The 13,227-nt window shown below is 40.5% G+C and overlaps 1 non-coding gene across 1 annotated transcript; it reads left to right on the forward strand.

Moving 5' to 3' along the window:
• Positions 1–7,482: 7,482 nt before the first annotated feature.
• LOC112311053 (uncharacterized) lies at positions 7,483–10,987 on the forward strand. The gene is made up of 2 exons (XR_011651440.1): positions 7,483–7,557; positions 9,704–10,987. It is a non-coding gene; the product is annotated as an uncharacterized protein (transcript).
• The last annotated feature ends 2,240 nt before the right edge of the window (positions 10,988–13,227 follow it).

A 13,227-nucleotide genomic window follows, 5' to 3' on the forward strand; every position in this document is an offset into this window, starting at 1 on the left:
TCCCTATTGGTGAGTGGGGCCTGGAGTTTTCAGGCAGGGGGGCAAATTATGACAAGTATAGAGGTATGACAGGTGTGGGTAATTCCGAACAACAGAACCAAGGTACTTGGCGGGAAAGATTCATAGTAACTTAGCTGAGAAGATTGAAGGGTGACTTAGATCAGTAGTGTTACAGAACAGTACTTGGGGTTCTGCTGCCCACCACTGCCCTCAATAAGCAAAAATTCCAGAGGCAAAGGTTTGGTGATAAAGAACAGGAGTCTATTCAAAAGCAGTTACTTAAGCCTATCAAGTCACAGCTTTAATCACTTGAGCCTATCAATTAAACCTAAACTCAACCACCTGAGTTCTCCTAGCCTTCCCCCTATTTTTAGTTATTTTGTTTCTATAGGGTTAGTTTACAAACTAAAAACATAATATACAAAAACTACAAAATTTTGGAAGAATGGCAGGCTTCTGCCTCAGAGCTTGTTCCCTCTAGATCACCAAAAGGATAAACCTGCCTCCCTCTGCCAGGCCAGCCTGATCCTAGGCTGTGCCTGGAGTTCCTTCCCATCCAAAATACGGTCCGTGGGGAAATTCAGGGAGCTGCAGCACGATTATCCAGGCATCCTTGAGGAAGAAAAGCCTGAGAGAACCAGCTCAGAAGCCAGAGAGCCAGCTCTTTATTTCCATTGGCTCTAGAGGCATTCAGCTTCTCAGCCAATCCAGTCCTAGACTGCCCACAGTTGCCCCGGCAAACTCCCCCTATGGCCCCTCCCTACTTCTCCCCTCTGATCTGAATTCTTAATCAGATCTCTTTGTATCAATACCTCTTTATCCTGGATTCACATTAGAATCACCTGTGGAACTTATTAACAAATAGTAGCTCTAAAAGTTAAAGTCTATTTAAAAACTCCAGCTCTCAGCTCCAATCCAGAGTGCTAAATCAGTCTCTAAGTAGGGAACGCAGCCAGACAACAGTATTATTATTTTTTAAAATTAAGACCTTATGTTTTTAGAGATGTTTTAGGTTCACAGCAAAATTTAGAGGAAGATGCAGAGATTTCCCATATATTCCGTACCCCTACCTATCACAGCCTCCCCCATTATCAACATCCCCAACCAGAGTGGCACATTGTTACAACTGATGACATCATTATCACTGAAGTCATAGTTTATATTGTTTCACTCTTGGTGTGTTGTATGTTCTATGGGTTTGGACAAATGTATAATTACATGTATCCACCATTATGGTACTATACAGAGTATTTCACTGCCCTAAACAACCTTGGTGCTCCCAATGTTCATTCCTCCTACCTGCTCCCCACCCCCAACAACTTGTGGCAACCACCGATCTTGTTACCATCCTCATAGTTTTGCCTTATCCAGAATGTCATAATTGGACTCATATAGTATGTAGCCTTTTCAGATTGGCGTCTTTTACTTAGTAATATGTATTCATGGTTCATTCATGTCTTTTCATGACTTAATGGCACATTTCGTTTTAGCATTAAATAACATCCCATTGTCTGGATGTACCATAGTCTCTTTATCCATTCACTTAATGAAGAACATACTGGCTCCAAACTTTGGCAATTATGAATAAAGCTGATACAAATATCATGTGCATGTTTTTGTATGGACATAAGTTTTCACAGTATTTTTAAAGTATATTTTATTGATTATGCTATTACAGTTACCCATTTTTTTCTCCTTTTTATACCCCTTCACCATGACCCTCTCCCACGAGCATTCCCCCCACTTAGTTCATGTCCTTGGGTCAAACATGTTATACCAATTATGCTTCTTATCCCCTGTACCTTTTCCCTCATTCTCTCCACTACCCCACCCCACTGATAACTCCCCATGTGATCTCCATTTCTGTGATTCTGTTCCTGTTCTAGTTGCTTGCTTAGTTTTTGTTTAGGTTCAGTTGTTGGCAGTTGTGAGTTTGTTGTCATTTTACTGTTCATAGTTTTTATCTTCTTCTTTTTCTTAGGTAAGTCCCTTTAACATTTCATATAATAAGGGCTTCGTATGACGAACTCTTTTAACTTGACCTTATTTGGGAAGCATTTTATCTACCCTTCCATTCTAAATGATAGCTTTGCTGGATAGAGTAATCTTGGATATAGGTCCTTGCCTATATGACTTTGAATACTTCTTTCCAGCCCCTTCTTGCTTATAAGGTTTCTTTTGAGAAATTAGCTGATAGTCTCATGGGAACTCCTTTGTAGGTAACTGTCTCCTTATTTTTAATCTTGGGTAATTTAATTATGATGTGTCTTGGTGTGTTCCTCCTTGGGTCCAACTTCTTAAGGACTCTCTGAGCTTCCTGGACTTCCTGGAAGTCTATTTCCTTCACCAGATTGGAGAAGTTTTCCTTCATTATTTTTTCAAATAACTTTCAATTTCTTGCTCTTCCTCTCCTGCTTCTGGCACCCCTATGATTCAGATGTTTGAACATTTAAAGTTGTCCCAGATGTTCCTAAACTTCTCCATTCTTGTTACTTCATTCTGTTCTCATTGAATGTTTCTTTCTTCTGCTCCAAATCATTGATGTGAGTCCCAGTATCCTTCTCTTCACTGTTGGCTCCCTGTATATTTTCCTTTGGGATATATATATATATATATATATATATATATATATATATATATATATAGTCTCCTCCGCCTATTATGTAGTAAGGGGTGGAGCCTTAGGTATTCACCAGGATAGGGCAACCCACTCTGCTGCGTAGTGGCACTGTATGTGGGCGAGGAGTCTGAGAGGGAACAATGCTGCTTGCTTGGCTTTTGCCCTGCTTTCAGTCACTTCCTCTGTTACCCACAAGAAAGTTGGGCCCTCCTGGTGCTGATTCCCAGCATATTGACAGCATATGTTTTGATGCAGGTTCTAGACCTTTAAGGATAGCCTGAGAGGACCCCATATTTAAATGACCAAAGGAAGTGACAGTGAAAAAAAGCTGTAAGGTGGGAGTGATGGCTTAAGCCAGTTCACCAAGGTAAAGGGGAAAAAATTCATCAGGAAGAGAGAGTCAAAAAACAACAACAACAACCCAGAAATGTGAGTTAGAATTCAGCAGTTTTAACTTGAAACTGCTTCATTGTCCCAAGGACCTCCAAGGAAAACATGAAGAGATGAGACTGTGATTATAACTTAGTGGTCTGTGTATAATATTCCTCAAGAATGGTGCTCAACTCTTGGCAGCAGTGGCAGACTCCCGCTCATCCCCCCTTCAGAGCACTAGCACTTTCCTATCTCTGGCACTCCAAACTGAGGTGCTACTTCTGAACAAACTGTATTAGCCTTTTTAGTCCCTGCCCCCCAATCTCTCAGGAAAAGTTTCAGAAATACATACAACCTCTTAATAATGTTTACCTCGGCACAGGGGTTACGGTGGCAGGAGAAAGATAAAAGCAGACATTTAACAACATTATTCTGCATACTTCTATGATTTGAAGTATTATAACTTTTATGTTCATTATTTTTTAAAATAGGAAGTTTAGGCAGAAAGGAAAGCTTGGTGATCCCGCCACCCAGAGATGATCACTTATCATGTTCATTTGGGTGTGTTTAGCTCCTCAGATTTTTATTTATTCTGTGTAAAAATGGTTATCATGTTTATCTAAAATACTTTAAAATAATTTTTATATATCATTTTTTCACCATCTCTAATGAAAGCATGGCATAAATAGAAACAACACGAAGTACCAGCAAGTGTTTTTTCTAGCTTTTGTCAACAACCACTCTCCCAATCTTGTGGGCTGTTGCTTTTTACTTGCCTTTTATATATTGTAAATACTTGAGGTAAAACTCGTCTTTCTTTAATAAAATAAACATTTCATTTTTGATGCAGCCTTTAAGATTTTAGGGGCAAAAATTAACAATATCTCTCCATGGACTCTGGGCTTTTAAGGGAAAAAATGAAGACTAACATTTGGATCCTAGATATCTTAAAATAAATAAAGTATCTGTGACTACCTTGACTGGAAACTTTATGGATTAAAAATTATTCTGATACTTTGGAGAGCTACAACATTAGTATCAAGCACTTACTATGCACTAAATTCTATACATCTTCTCTCATTAGTTGGATGCAGTTATTTGTCTTCTTTGGTCTTCCACAACATAGATAATTACAAAGTCTATGAAACTGAAGAAATATTTATAGCTCTATAGCACACAAGCTCAACTGTAGGCTACAGTGATGTGGCAGGCTTCCCCTCCCCCATGGGCCACTTCCCCTTTACTGTTTTCACTTAGAAAAACACAGAGAGGACTCTTGCTGGTACACAAAACCATAGTGTTATTTGAAGTGGTTTTCTATGTACCGGTAGCTGCAGCTGACTTCAAGTGTGCATTTTCATTATTGGAAGAGTCAGTGAGTGTCGTAGGTCTACTTCTTACAAAAGCAGACCCTGAGCAAAGGGTTTGGATGCAAGTCACTTATCGAGAAAGGGCTTTCAGGAGAAACCAATGAGGAAGTAGGGGGTAAAGAGTAGGAAATGGGTAGAAGCTTAGTGAGGGTGTGATTTCAGAAGTAGTCCCACACTCAGCCTGTTCCCATGGGGAACTCTAGAACAAAGAACAAACTTCAGGTTTGTTCTGCCCCAAAGCAAAAGAGCTGGGTTTTCCTGTCTGAGGCTACAGGCTGCCCAGCAGTGTGAAGTGGTGTGAACCATAAAACTCCCGGATACTTCCAGTTTACTTCAGTGTCCAAAAGTAATCTGCAGGACTAGGGATAATGTGCAGGTGCTAGTTGTTGGAAGCAAAATATGAAAAAGCTGGGGATGGGCTCATAGAGTCAGGGTAGGGCATTGGTCTGCTACTGTGAGATTCCTGTTAACATCCTCTGCTAAGACTGCAACACATGCCATCCCAAACTTCCATTAAAAGTTCAGTTTCTAAGGAGCTAGCATTGAAGTGTAAATGCCATTGAACTCAGACCTGAATTTGAATTCTAATTTCCAAAAAGGAATAGGAAAAGTCATATATTCCTGGCTTGACTCTTCATCACTATATCCATAAAATGGTATGATTATTCCTACATCATAAAGTTCATTTATTTATTCACTTAATCATTTGTTCAATAAATATGGAATGTCTGTTCTGTGCCAGGCACAGTTCCAGTATGTTCTGACAAGGGCAAAGTGTTAAGAAGGGCACTGTAAAATGTAAAGCTGTAGGTAACTGCTTTCACTTCCAGTGGTTCTTCATTTTCACAGCTCTCTAGAACATAAAATTATCTAAAACCACAGCAAAGAGATATAAGGGGAAACTTCTTGACATTTAGCTGGTGAAAAAACAAATAAACAAAACCAACCAAACAAACAAAAAAAACTGTGGTGGATTTCCTTTCCCTAAGGGCTTTAGGTTGAAGATGGTCCTCACTCTGCACAGTTCTTCCAAAGTAAGTCTATAAGCAGAGCTCTCTAGCAGTCACAGGATTTCTGGAAATGTTTTTTTTTTTTCAAAGAATTCACCAAGTCTAATTGCATTTTCAGGAGCTTCTAGTGTTGCCTCAGTCACAGTTCATCCTTTTTCAAATCTTTTGACCTTTCCTGGACTCAGTTTCTTTATCTATAGAATGAAGAGTTCTTAACTACTAACTGCACAGTAAGCAAGTCACCTGTGTATTAGGGACTTACCTGTTATATGTCTAAAGATAGGGAGTCAGTACTCAAGGTCAGGCTTGGTAGAATGAGTTGGGCACACTCCCCAAGACTCCAGTGTAGATCAGAGGTTTCAGCTCCAATGAGATCCAACACCTATGCCTCCTTTCCCCCCCAACACCTCCTTTTTATAAAAACTGTCTCATGATGCCCCCTCTACTAATTTGATTATGAAGGCCAAGCAATTAAGTACCTGAGTGTTCTAGCCTGGCTGCACTGGCTGGTATAAAGAAGTGCCCAGATGCTTACACTGGCTCTGGATCTCTGTGAACTGATACTGGAAAAAATAAAATGGAATAAATAAATAAATAAATAAATAAAGCAACATTGTGTCCCAAAAAACTGTTTGCATGGATAACAAGGATAACAAGAAAGTAGATATTTATGACTATAGGACTGATGACTATAGGACTGAAAATTAAAAACATTTAAAACTAACATCACTGCATTAGCTACACCAATAGAAATGCCTTCCTTCTATTGATGTAATTGTTCCCCTTCCCTTTCTCATCAATAATCATTGCTGTTGTCTCTTAATCGGAACACTGTTTGGACTTCTGCCTGAATCAGTGGCTACTGATTATTCTCTTATTCTATTTATTTATTTTATCTGAAATAAATGCTTGTTGCCCCTCACTATGAAAAGCCTTTTATTTTTTAGGTTAGCAAGCCATAAATATACGGGAACAACTGCTACACAGACATACAGGGACTTTACCTCCTTTCTTGTAGTTTCTGCCTCTGTCATTTTCGTACTGGAACTAACCGATCATTGTTAAACTAGCCAGCAAGCCTCCATCTGCATTTTGTGTTTTTGCCTTTAGGGATCCTGCCTTTCTTTGTTCTCTTCAGAGTGCAGTTTGAGTTGCTACCTGAATCTGTGTCTCTTGTATTGCAATCCTTTGCTCAAATAAATGCTTTTTGTTTTTTGTTACAGCCTAAACCATGAAATTGAAGACTGGTTGTGGTGTGATTCTCTGAAATGGTGAAAATCTGTAAAATTTGAAAAACAAAAAAACTCAAAAATACATCTTCCTTTGAGTTGCCTTGTACTTGTATCCCTGGAAAATTCAGTGTGTATGGGCCTGGCATAGTAGATGGTCAATAAATATTCAAGAAATAAATTTAAATAATTGAATAATAAAACATGTTTTTGCAGGTGATTATAAAGCCCAGATTATAAGCAGGTTTTTCCACACATTTTGTGTGTGTGTGTGTGTGTGTGTAGGTTGGGATTCCTGTTCCTCAGCCCCTAAGTACCTGTAGTGACCCCATTATTGGGACAACCCAAAATAGCCCTATTAATTTACAAAACTTCTTTGACAGACATATGCCTTCATTGAGAACCACTTTGCTAGCGTGGGGAGTGGCCGATCTAATCACTAGAGCACATGGCTGGGTGGTTCTGTTGGTTGGAGGGAGCATCCTCCTGTGCACCAAAAGGTTGCAAGGTTCCATCCTGTAACTCATCTGTTTCTCTCTCCCTGCCCCACCTCCTACCCCCAGCTTTTTCTCTCTCTAAAAATCAATAAGCGTATCTTTGGGTGAGGATTAAAATAATAATAATGAATTTAATGACTAGGGTAAAAGAGGAAAAAAGAAAAAAAACCCAAACATAACAACCCCGCCCTTCCTGTTTCTCAGAAAGCATGCCACCTTGGACAAACAGGAAACAAAGGACAGGAAAATCCCCTTTTCTAGCCTAGAACAGAACTTTTTGCCCAGAGACCAGTGACGAACCACGCCGGCTAGGGCTTTGATTGGGCTGTTGAAAAACAAAACAGCGGTTAAAAAGGGGGAAAACCCCAGTGCCTTCTGCAACCCAGTTGGTGCGACTCCTCAGCTTGTCACTTGGACTGTTTTTCCCTGGGCACCACCACCAGCCTGGGTGCATTAGAGGTGTGTACCGCCCGCCGGGCTGCCCTCTCCCTCTGCTTCCTTCTATTTACAGGCTCTCCCTGGCTCTGTGACTCGGTGAGCCTTCCCTGCCTAGTGAAGCCAGGCACCCAGGTTCAGATGTCAGGCTGTTGGGACTGCACCGGGAAGCTGCGGAGATCCCTGAACACCCCTGAACACCGTGCAGTGCTTCCTGCTCCGTTATCTCCGGATAACTGGGCGTGGTGAAGCGCAGCAGGACAATGACAAGTAACTGGATGCGTGAGTCCGGTTCCGGGTGGGGGCACTGCTTTTCAGGCTGCCCAGCCTCATCCTGGAAGGTGCGCTTTCACTGGGCGCATCGGGAAGGGGGAGAGGCAGGCAGGTCGTGAAAGGCAAATTCACAGTTAAGGGTGGTGTGAGGATCCGATGCGAGGCAAGTGTATGTGGAATCTAAGAAAAGTATTGATTCCGTAAGTAGGTCAGCACATCTGGCGGAGGGCTGAGCAGTGAGCCCTCTTCTGGGCTCACCCCATTTTCCTCTCGAGTGCCAACCAGGTTCTAAGGCTCGTGTGTAAATCCAGATCCTGCCAGCCGTTTTATGTAACATTTCTATGACAGCTTATTTGTTTGTTTTGGCAAAAGCCTGATTGACATATAGTTCACAAACCATATAACTCACCTATTTAAAGTATATAATTCAGTGGGTTTTAATATATTCACAGTGTTGTATAATCATCACCTCAATTTTAGAACATTTACATCTCCCCCCAAAGAAACCCTGTACCCTTTAGCAGTCACTCCCATTTCTCCCCATGGGTTTGCCTATTATTGACATTTCATATAAATGTCACACAGTATGTGATCTTTGTGACTGGCTTGTCACAGTATGAAGTTTTCAAAAGTCATCCATACTATAGCAAGTATCAGCACTTTGTTCCTTTTTATTGCTAATTCTCCATTGCATGAATGTGCCACATTTTGTTTATCCATTCATTAGATAATGGGCATTTGGGTTGTTTCCACTTTTCATTATTATGAATAATTTGAATGCTGTTATCAATATTTATGTACAAGTTTTCCATGTGAACCTAAGTTTTCAATTCTGAGTATAAACATAGGAGTGGAATTTCTGGGTCATCTGGTAACTCTATGTTTAACCTTTTGAGGAACTGCCAAACAGTTTTCCAAAGCTGCCACATCATTTTACATTCCCACCAGTAGTGTATGAGAGTCCCAATTTTTCTATATCCTCCCTAACACTTACTATCATTTTTTAAAAGATTTTATTTATTTATTTTTAGAGAGAGGGAAAGGGAGGGAGAAAGAAAGGAGAGAAACACCAATATGTGATTGCCTTTCACATACACCCAACTGGGGACTTAGCCACAACCCAGGCATGTGCCCTGACTAGGAATCGAACCTGCAACCCTTTTGTTTTCAGGCTAGCACTCTATCCACTGAGCCACACCAGCCAGGGATATTACCTTTTTTATTATTGCTATCCTAGTAGTTGTGAAATGGTATCTCATTACAGCCTTGATTTGCATTTTCTTAATGACTAATGATACATTATTTTAAAATCACAAAATAATTTATAGAAGTTTTATAAAATTTTGAGAACTTTAACCATCTAGGTCACATACCCAAAAGTCACAGAGAGTTGACGCAAACTAAGTCTCTCTATGATTAATCCATCCCCTCTTTCCTAGAACAGAATCTGCGCTAAAACTCTTCAAAACTCCACTTGCTGTCTCTGTTAGAAAGCGAAGCCTGGGCAACATGAACCTTTACATGAACTAAATAATTCACTTCTTATTTGCTATTAGAAACTCAAACACACATAGAGCATTTTGGCCTCTCCATTTTTACTTGGTAAAAAAGTGTTTCCTGGAATCCCTCATAATGGATCTTGAATGAAGTTGTGAACCTTTCTTGGTGTTTAGGATTGTGTGCTTCTCTTCATGTAAGTGCCCCCCCTCCTTGGGCTCTCCTTCTCCCCCTACCATCAGGACATAGAATGAGGATGGACCCAAAGCTTAAGCTTTGTTTAAACGCATAACTATAAAAAAAATGACTATGCATTTTTCTTTATGTATCTAAATATTTTATACCACTGCCAATCTTATTTTAGATATTACTAAAGTTTAATTTTTCTCTTATTTTTCAGTTAAAAATTCAGATTGAGCTGTCTTGTAAGTGGTTCCAGAAGATTCACTCCCCTCACCCCTAAGGGAACACAGCAATTGTGGAGGTGGAAACAGGACTGGAACCAAAATCAGTGTTCAGATATACCCCAAAATCTGGATTCTAAATTCTTACATAAGTCAGAGAGTGACTGACCAACAGCTGTGAGACACTGAGGGCTTTAACAGTCACTGTGAACCTTGGCACAGGTCACTTATTGCTCTGAAGACTGGATCCAAAAAGCACAATGAATACAAGTACACGTGATAGTAGCACGGTGAATTCCAGAGAAGCTGGAGAATTTCGTATAGTTGGGGAAGAAGGCCCAACTCCTGAGATAATCTTGGGAGCAGAACTGATAGAACTTGGAGAAAGTGATGAAGTAGTCGACCTCACCTCTGAATCTGTAGAACCTGTGGTGATTGACTTAACTCACCATGACTCTGTTGTGATTACTGAGGAAAGGTGGAGGCCACGTAGAAACAGAAGGTTACTCCAAGGCCAAACTGGCATCTGTGTGGAGAGCAGTGAAAAGAAGGGGTTGATGAGGGACAGAGATGTAAATGTGACCAACAGTGCTCACCATAGTGCCCTGGAAAAAGAAGCTTTAAGTTGCACACTGCCTGGTCATATTCAGTGCCGCATTTGTATGGATGGGTACTTGGAGATTGAAATGAGTAGACAACACATTTACTCTACAGAATGTGGCCACATCTTCTGTAGTCGGTGCCTCTGCACTTTTCTTCAATATACTAAAAATTGCCCGGTTTGCTTGAAAAAAATTGACTGCCATCAGTACCATCGCATTTACATATGATGTGTGTTGTGCTGCTCAGGACAGACAAACCCCCTGACTGGATTTTTCCATGTCCTTGTGCAGAAACTATGGAGTTTTGGCATCCAATGTTCTGAGCTCAAAAAGCGTGATTTTAAAAATTGCTCTCTGTAAGAAAAACTTTTATTTTTCACAAACTATGAGGCTGCTTTTTGATTCCTTTGGTTTCATGCTGCAGGGCTGGACTTTTGTTGTTATAGTGAATCAGAGAATGGTAGGTGTCCTCAAAGCAATTTTTCCTTTTTTTCTCATAGTAATCAATTTTTAACTGGCCACATGTGGACATTCTGGATCATGTAAATAAGAGCAACATCCTAGTGATGGTGGAGCAAGTAGACAGAAGGCAGCCAGGAAACTGACAACTCTGCAAACCAGAGCCACAATACAAGTTTGGACTTTTATGTAAGATAAATAAACTTCATTCTTGTTTAAGCATCCGTTATACTGGGTCTTGTTTAGAGCAATGTAGCCTTTACTTTAATTAATGGACTAGGCAGGGTGCTATCTCTGGGTTTCTCTAGATTTTCTGATTCCATTGGAGTAAAAGTCAGTCCTTTCTGACCACCTGTCCAACCAACAGGATGGAGTGGGGCATTACCAAGGTAGGTACCATGTCCTGCTGGGACTAGAGGCTTTCAAGGCCAGTGTGGGGAGTTGCCTAGGCACATTGGAACCTAGAGTTGTGGTTCTGTGCTCTCTGACCTGCCAAGCCAGAGAGGAGTTGCCTTCACTCTGGTTTTACAGGTGTGCCTGCCTTCTACCACACTGGTCAGCTGATCAACAAATTGGCACGCTTCTCTGAACAAACACATCACTGTATCACTATTCCAGTTGCTCTGGTAGCCTGGCTGGATCACAGACCTTGAGAAGACCTCCTCCTCACCCCACCCCAAACACACATACTAGCTCTTTTTTCTTCTGCAGAGAATCACTTAGCACTGAATTCAGCTTGCACTTTAGAATTGGAGAGGGTATGATTTCCATGGTGCTCGCTCCTTTTCCTTCAGAGTGAAATGTGCAGTGCAGCTTGCTCCTTACTTACAATGGTTGTAGCAGTGTTGCTTTCTTCCATGGAGGCTGAGTCTTGCCAGTGGAGGAGTGCCCACCCCTGTGTCATGTCTGTCTACTCACTGCAGTCTCCGGAAAGTGCTATACTTCAAACCTCAGTTGCTTGACTAGGCACAGAATATGCAAGATAAATGTAGTATATTCCATACTGTGGGTTCTTTTGTATGTTCTAAAATGAAATGAGGAAGAAAAAAAACATGAATGTGAAAAATAATAGAAGAAAGTTCTAAGTATTATCTTCTTACATTTCAATAGATCATCTTGTGTATCCCACTTTGGAGAGTATTAATAGCTCTGTGACAGCACAGTGTATCACAAACTTGACTAATAATCAAAACACCTGAGGTGCCTACTAAATACAGATTCTGCTTGTGCATGTATTGTCCATGTGATCTGGAAAAACACCATACTCTCCAGTGTGCTAGCGTTCCTCAACTCTCCCTAGTGTGTTCTACCCAGCCCACTACATACTTACCTTACCTGATAAGCTCATGTATTCATTTGAGATTTTGATATCTGATTTAGGGGAATAAAATAGGATTCTGACTTTAAAAAATTAAGATAAATTTTACAGATAGCAAAATGCACTGATGTTAAGTGTATAACTAGATGAACTTGAACAAATATAAACATTCATATGACCAACACCCCAATCAAAATGGAGAACAATTCCATCATTCCAGAAGTTCCCTGATGCCGCCTTCATGTTAATTCCCATCCCCCAGAGGCAACCACTGTACTGATTACTATCACCATAGATATATTTGGGGACATTGACTTTTATTACTTCATGGTTTAGCTCAGCTTACCAGGGATGAAAATTTGATAGGGATTTGGAGTATAAGCATGAGGATCAAGGGTTTGTTTTAGTGGGAACATGACATATTCTCTTTTTTAAGAATTGGAGCAAGGAGATATTAATAATGATTCCTGCTATTTTTTTTTTAAGCAATAGCTATGTTCCAGGCACAGTACTAGGCACTTCACACATCATGGGTAGTCAAGGTATACACCTAGGCAAGAGAAGGAACCCAAGAAAATGTAAGAAAGGAGGGTCAAGGGAGCTGCCACAGGGCGCTTAACGTAAATAAATTGGCAACTAGTGTACATGGTTGTGGGAAGAAGTGAGAACTAAAGCTAGAAGAGAAGATTAAAGCACATCATGAGTACAGCACTGTGTGTTGTGTTATGGAATTTAGATTTTATTCTCTAAGTGCTAAGAAGTCATTAAAGGCTTGAGAGGAGAGCCCCCAGAGAAAGATAAGTGAAGGCTGAGATACTATTTGAAAGTTGGGGAAAAAATACAGAGATGGAATCAGGAAGGAAAGATTCTGGTGTTGATTTTCTTCTAAAAATAGAAGTGTATTTTATGAAGTGTATTGGAGTATGCTGGTATTCTCCTGCCTTGGGGTGTCTAACAGTTACATGTTAGCACAGCCAAGCTGTGCAAGCCTTCGAGCTGTGGTAACTCTTGAGAGACGGTCACTGGTCTGAGGTGGCAATGATAAGAGTCCTGGAGGACAGCTGTGGCAGTTTGGATTTAGCTTTCAAGTACCTTTTTAGAAAAGTGGAAGCTTCTTTGGTGACAGTAGAAATGAGATTAA

Source organism: Desmodus rotundus, chromosome 7 (genome assembly GCF_022682495.2).
Source record: "Desmodus rotundus isolate HL8 chromosome 7, HLdesRot8A.1, whole genome shotgun sequence".
Lineage (NCBI taxonomy): Eukaryota > Metazoa > Chordata > Mammalia > Chiroptera > Phyllostomidae > Desmodus > Desmodus rotundus.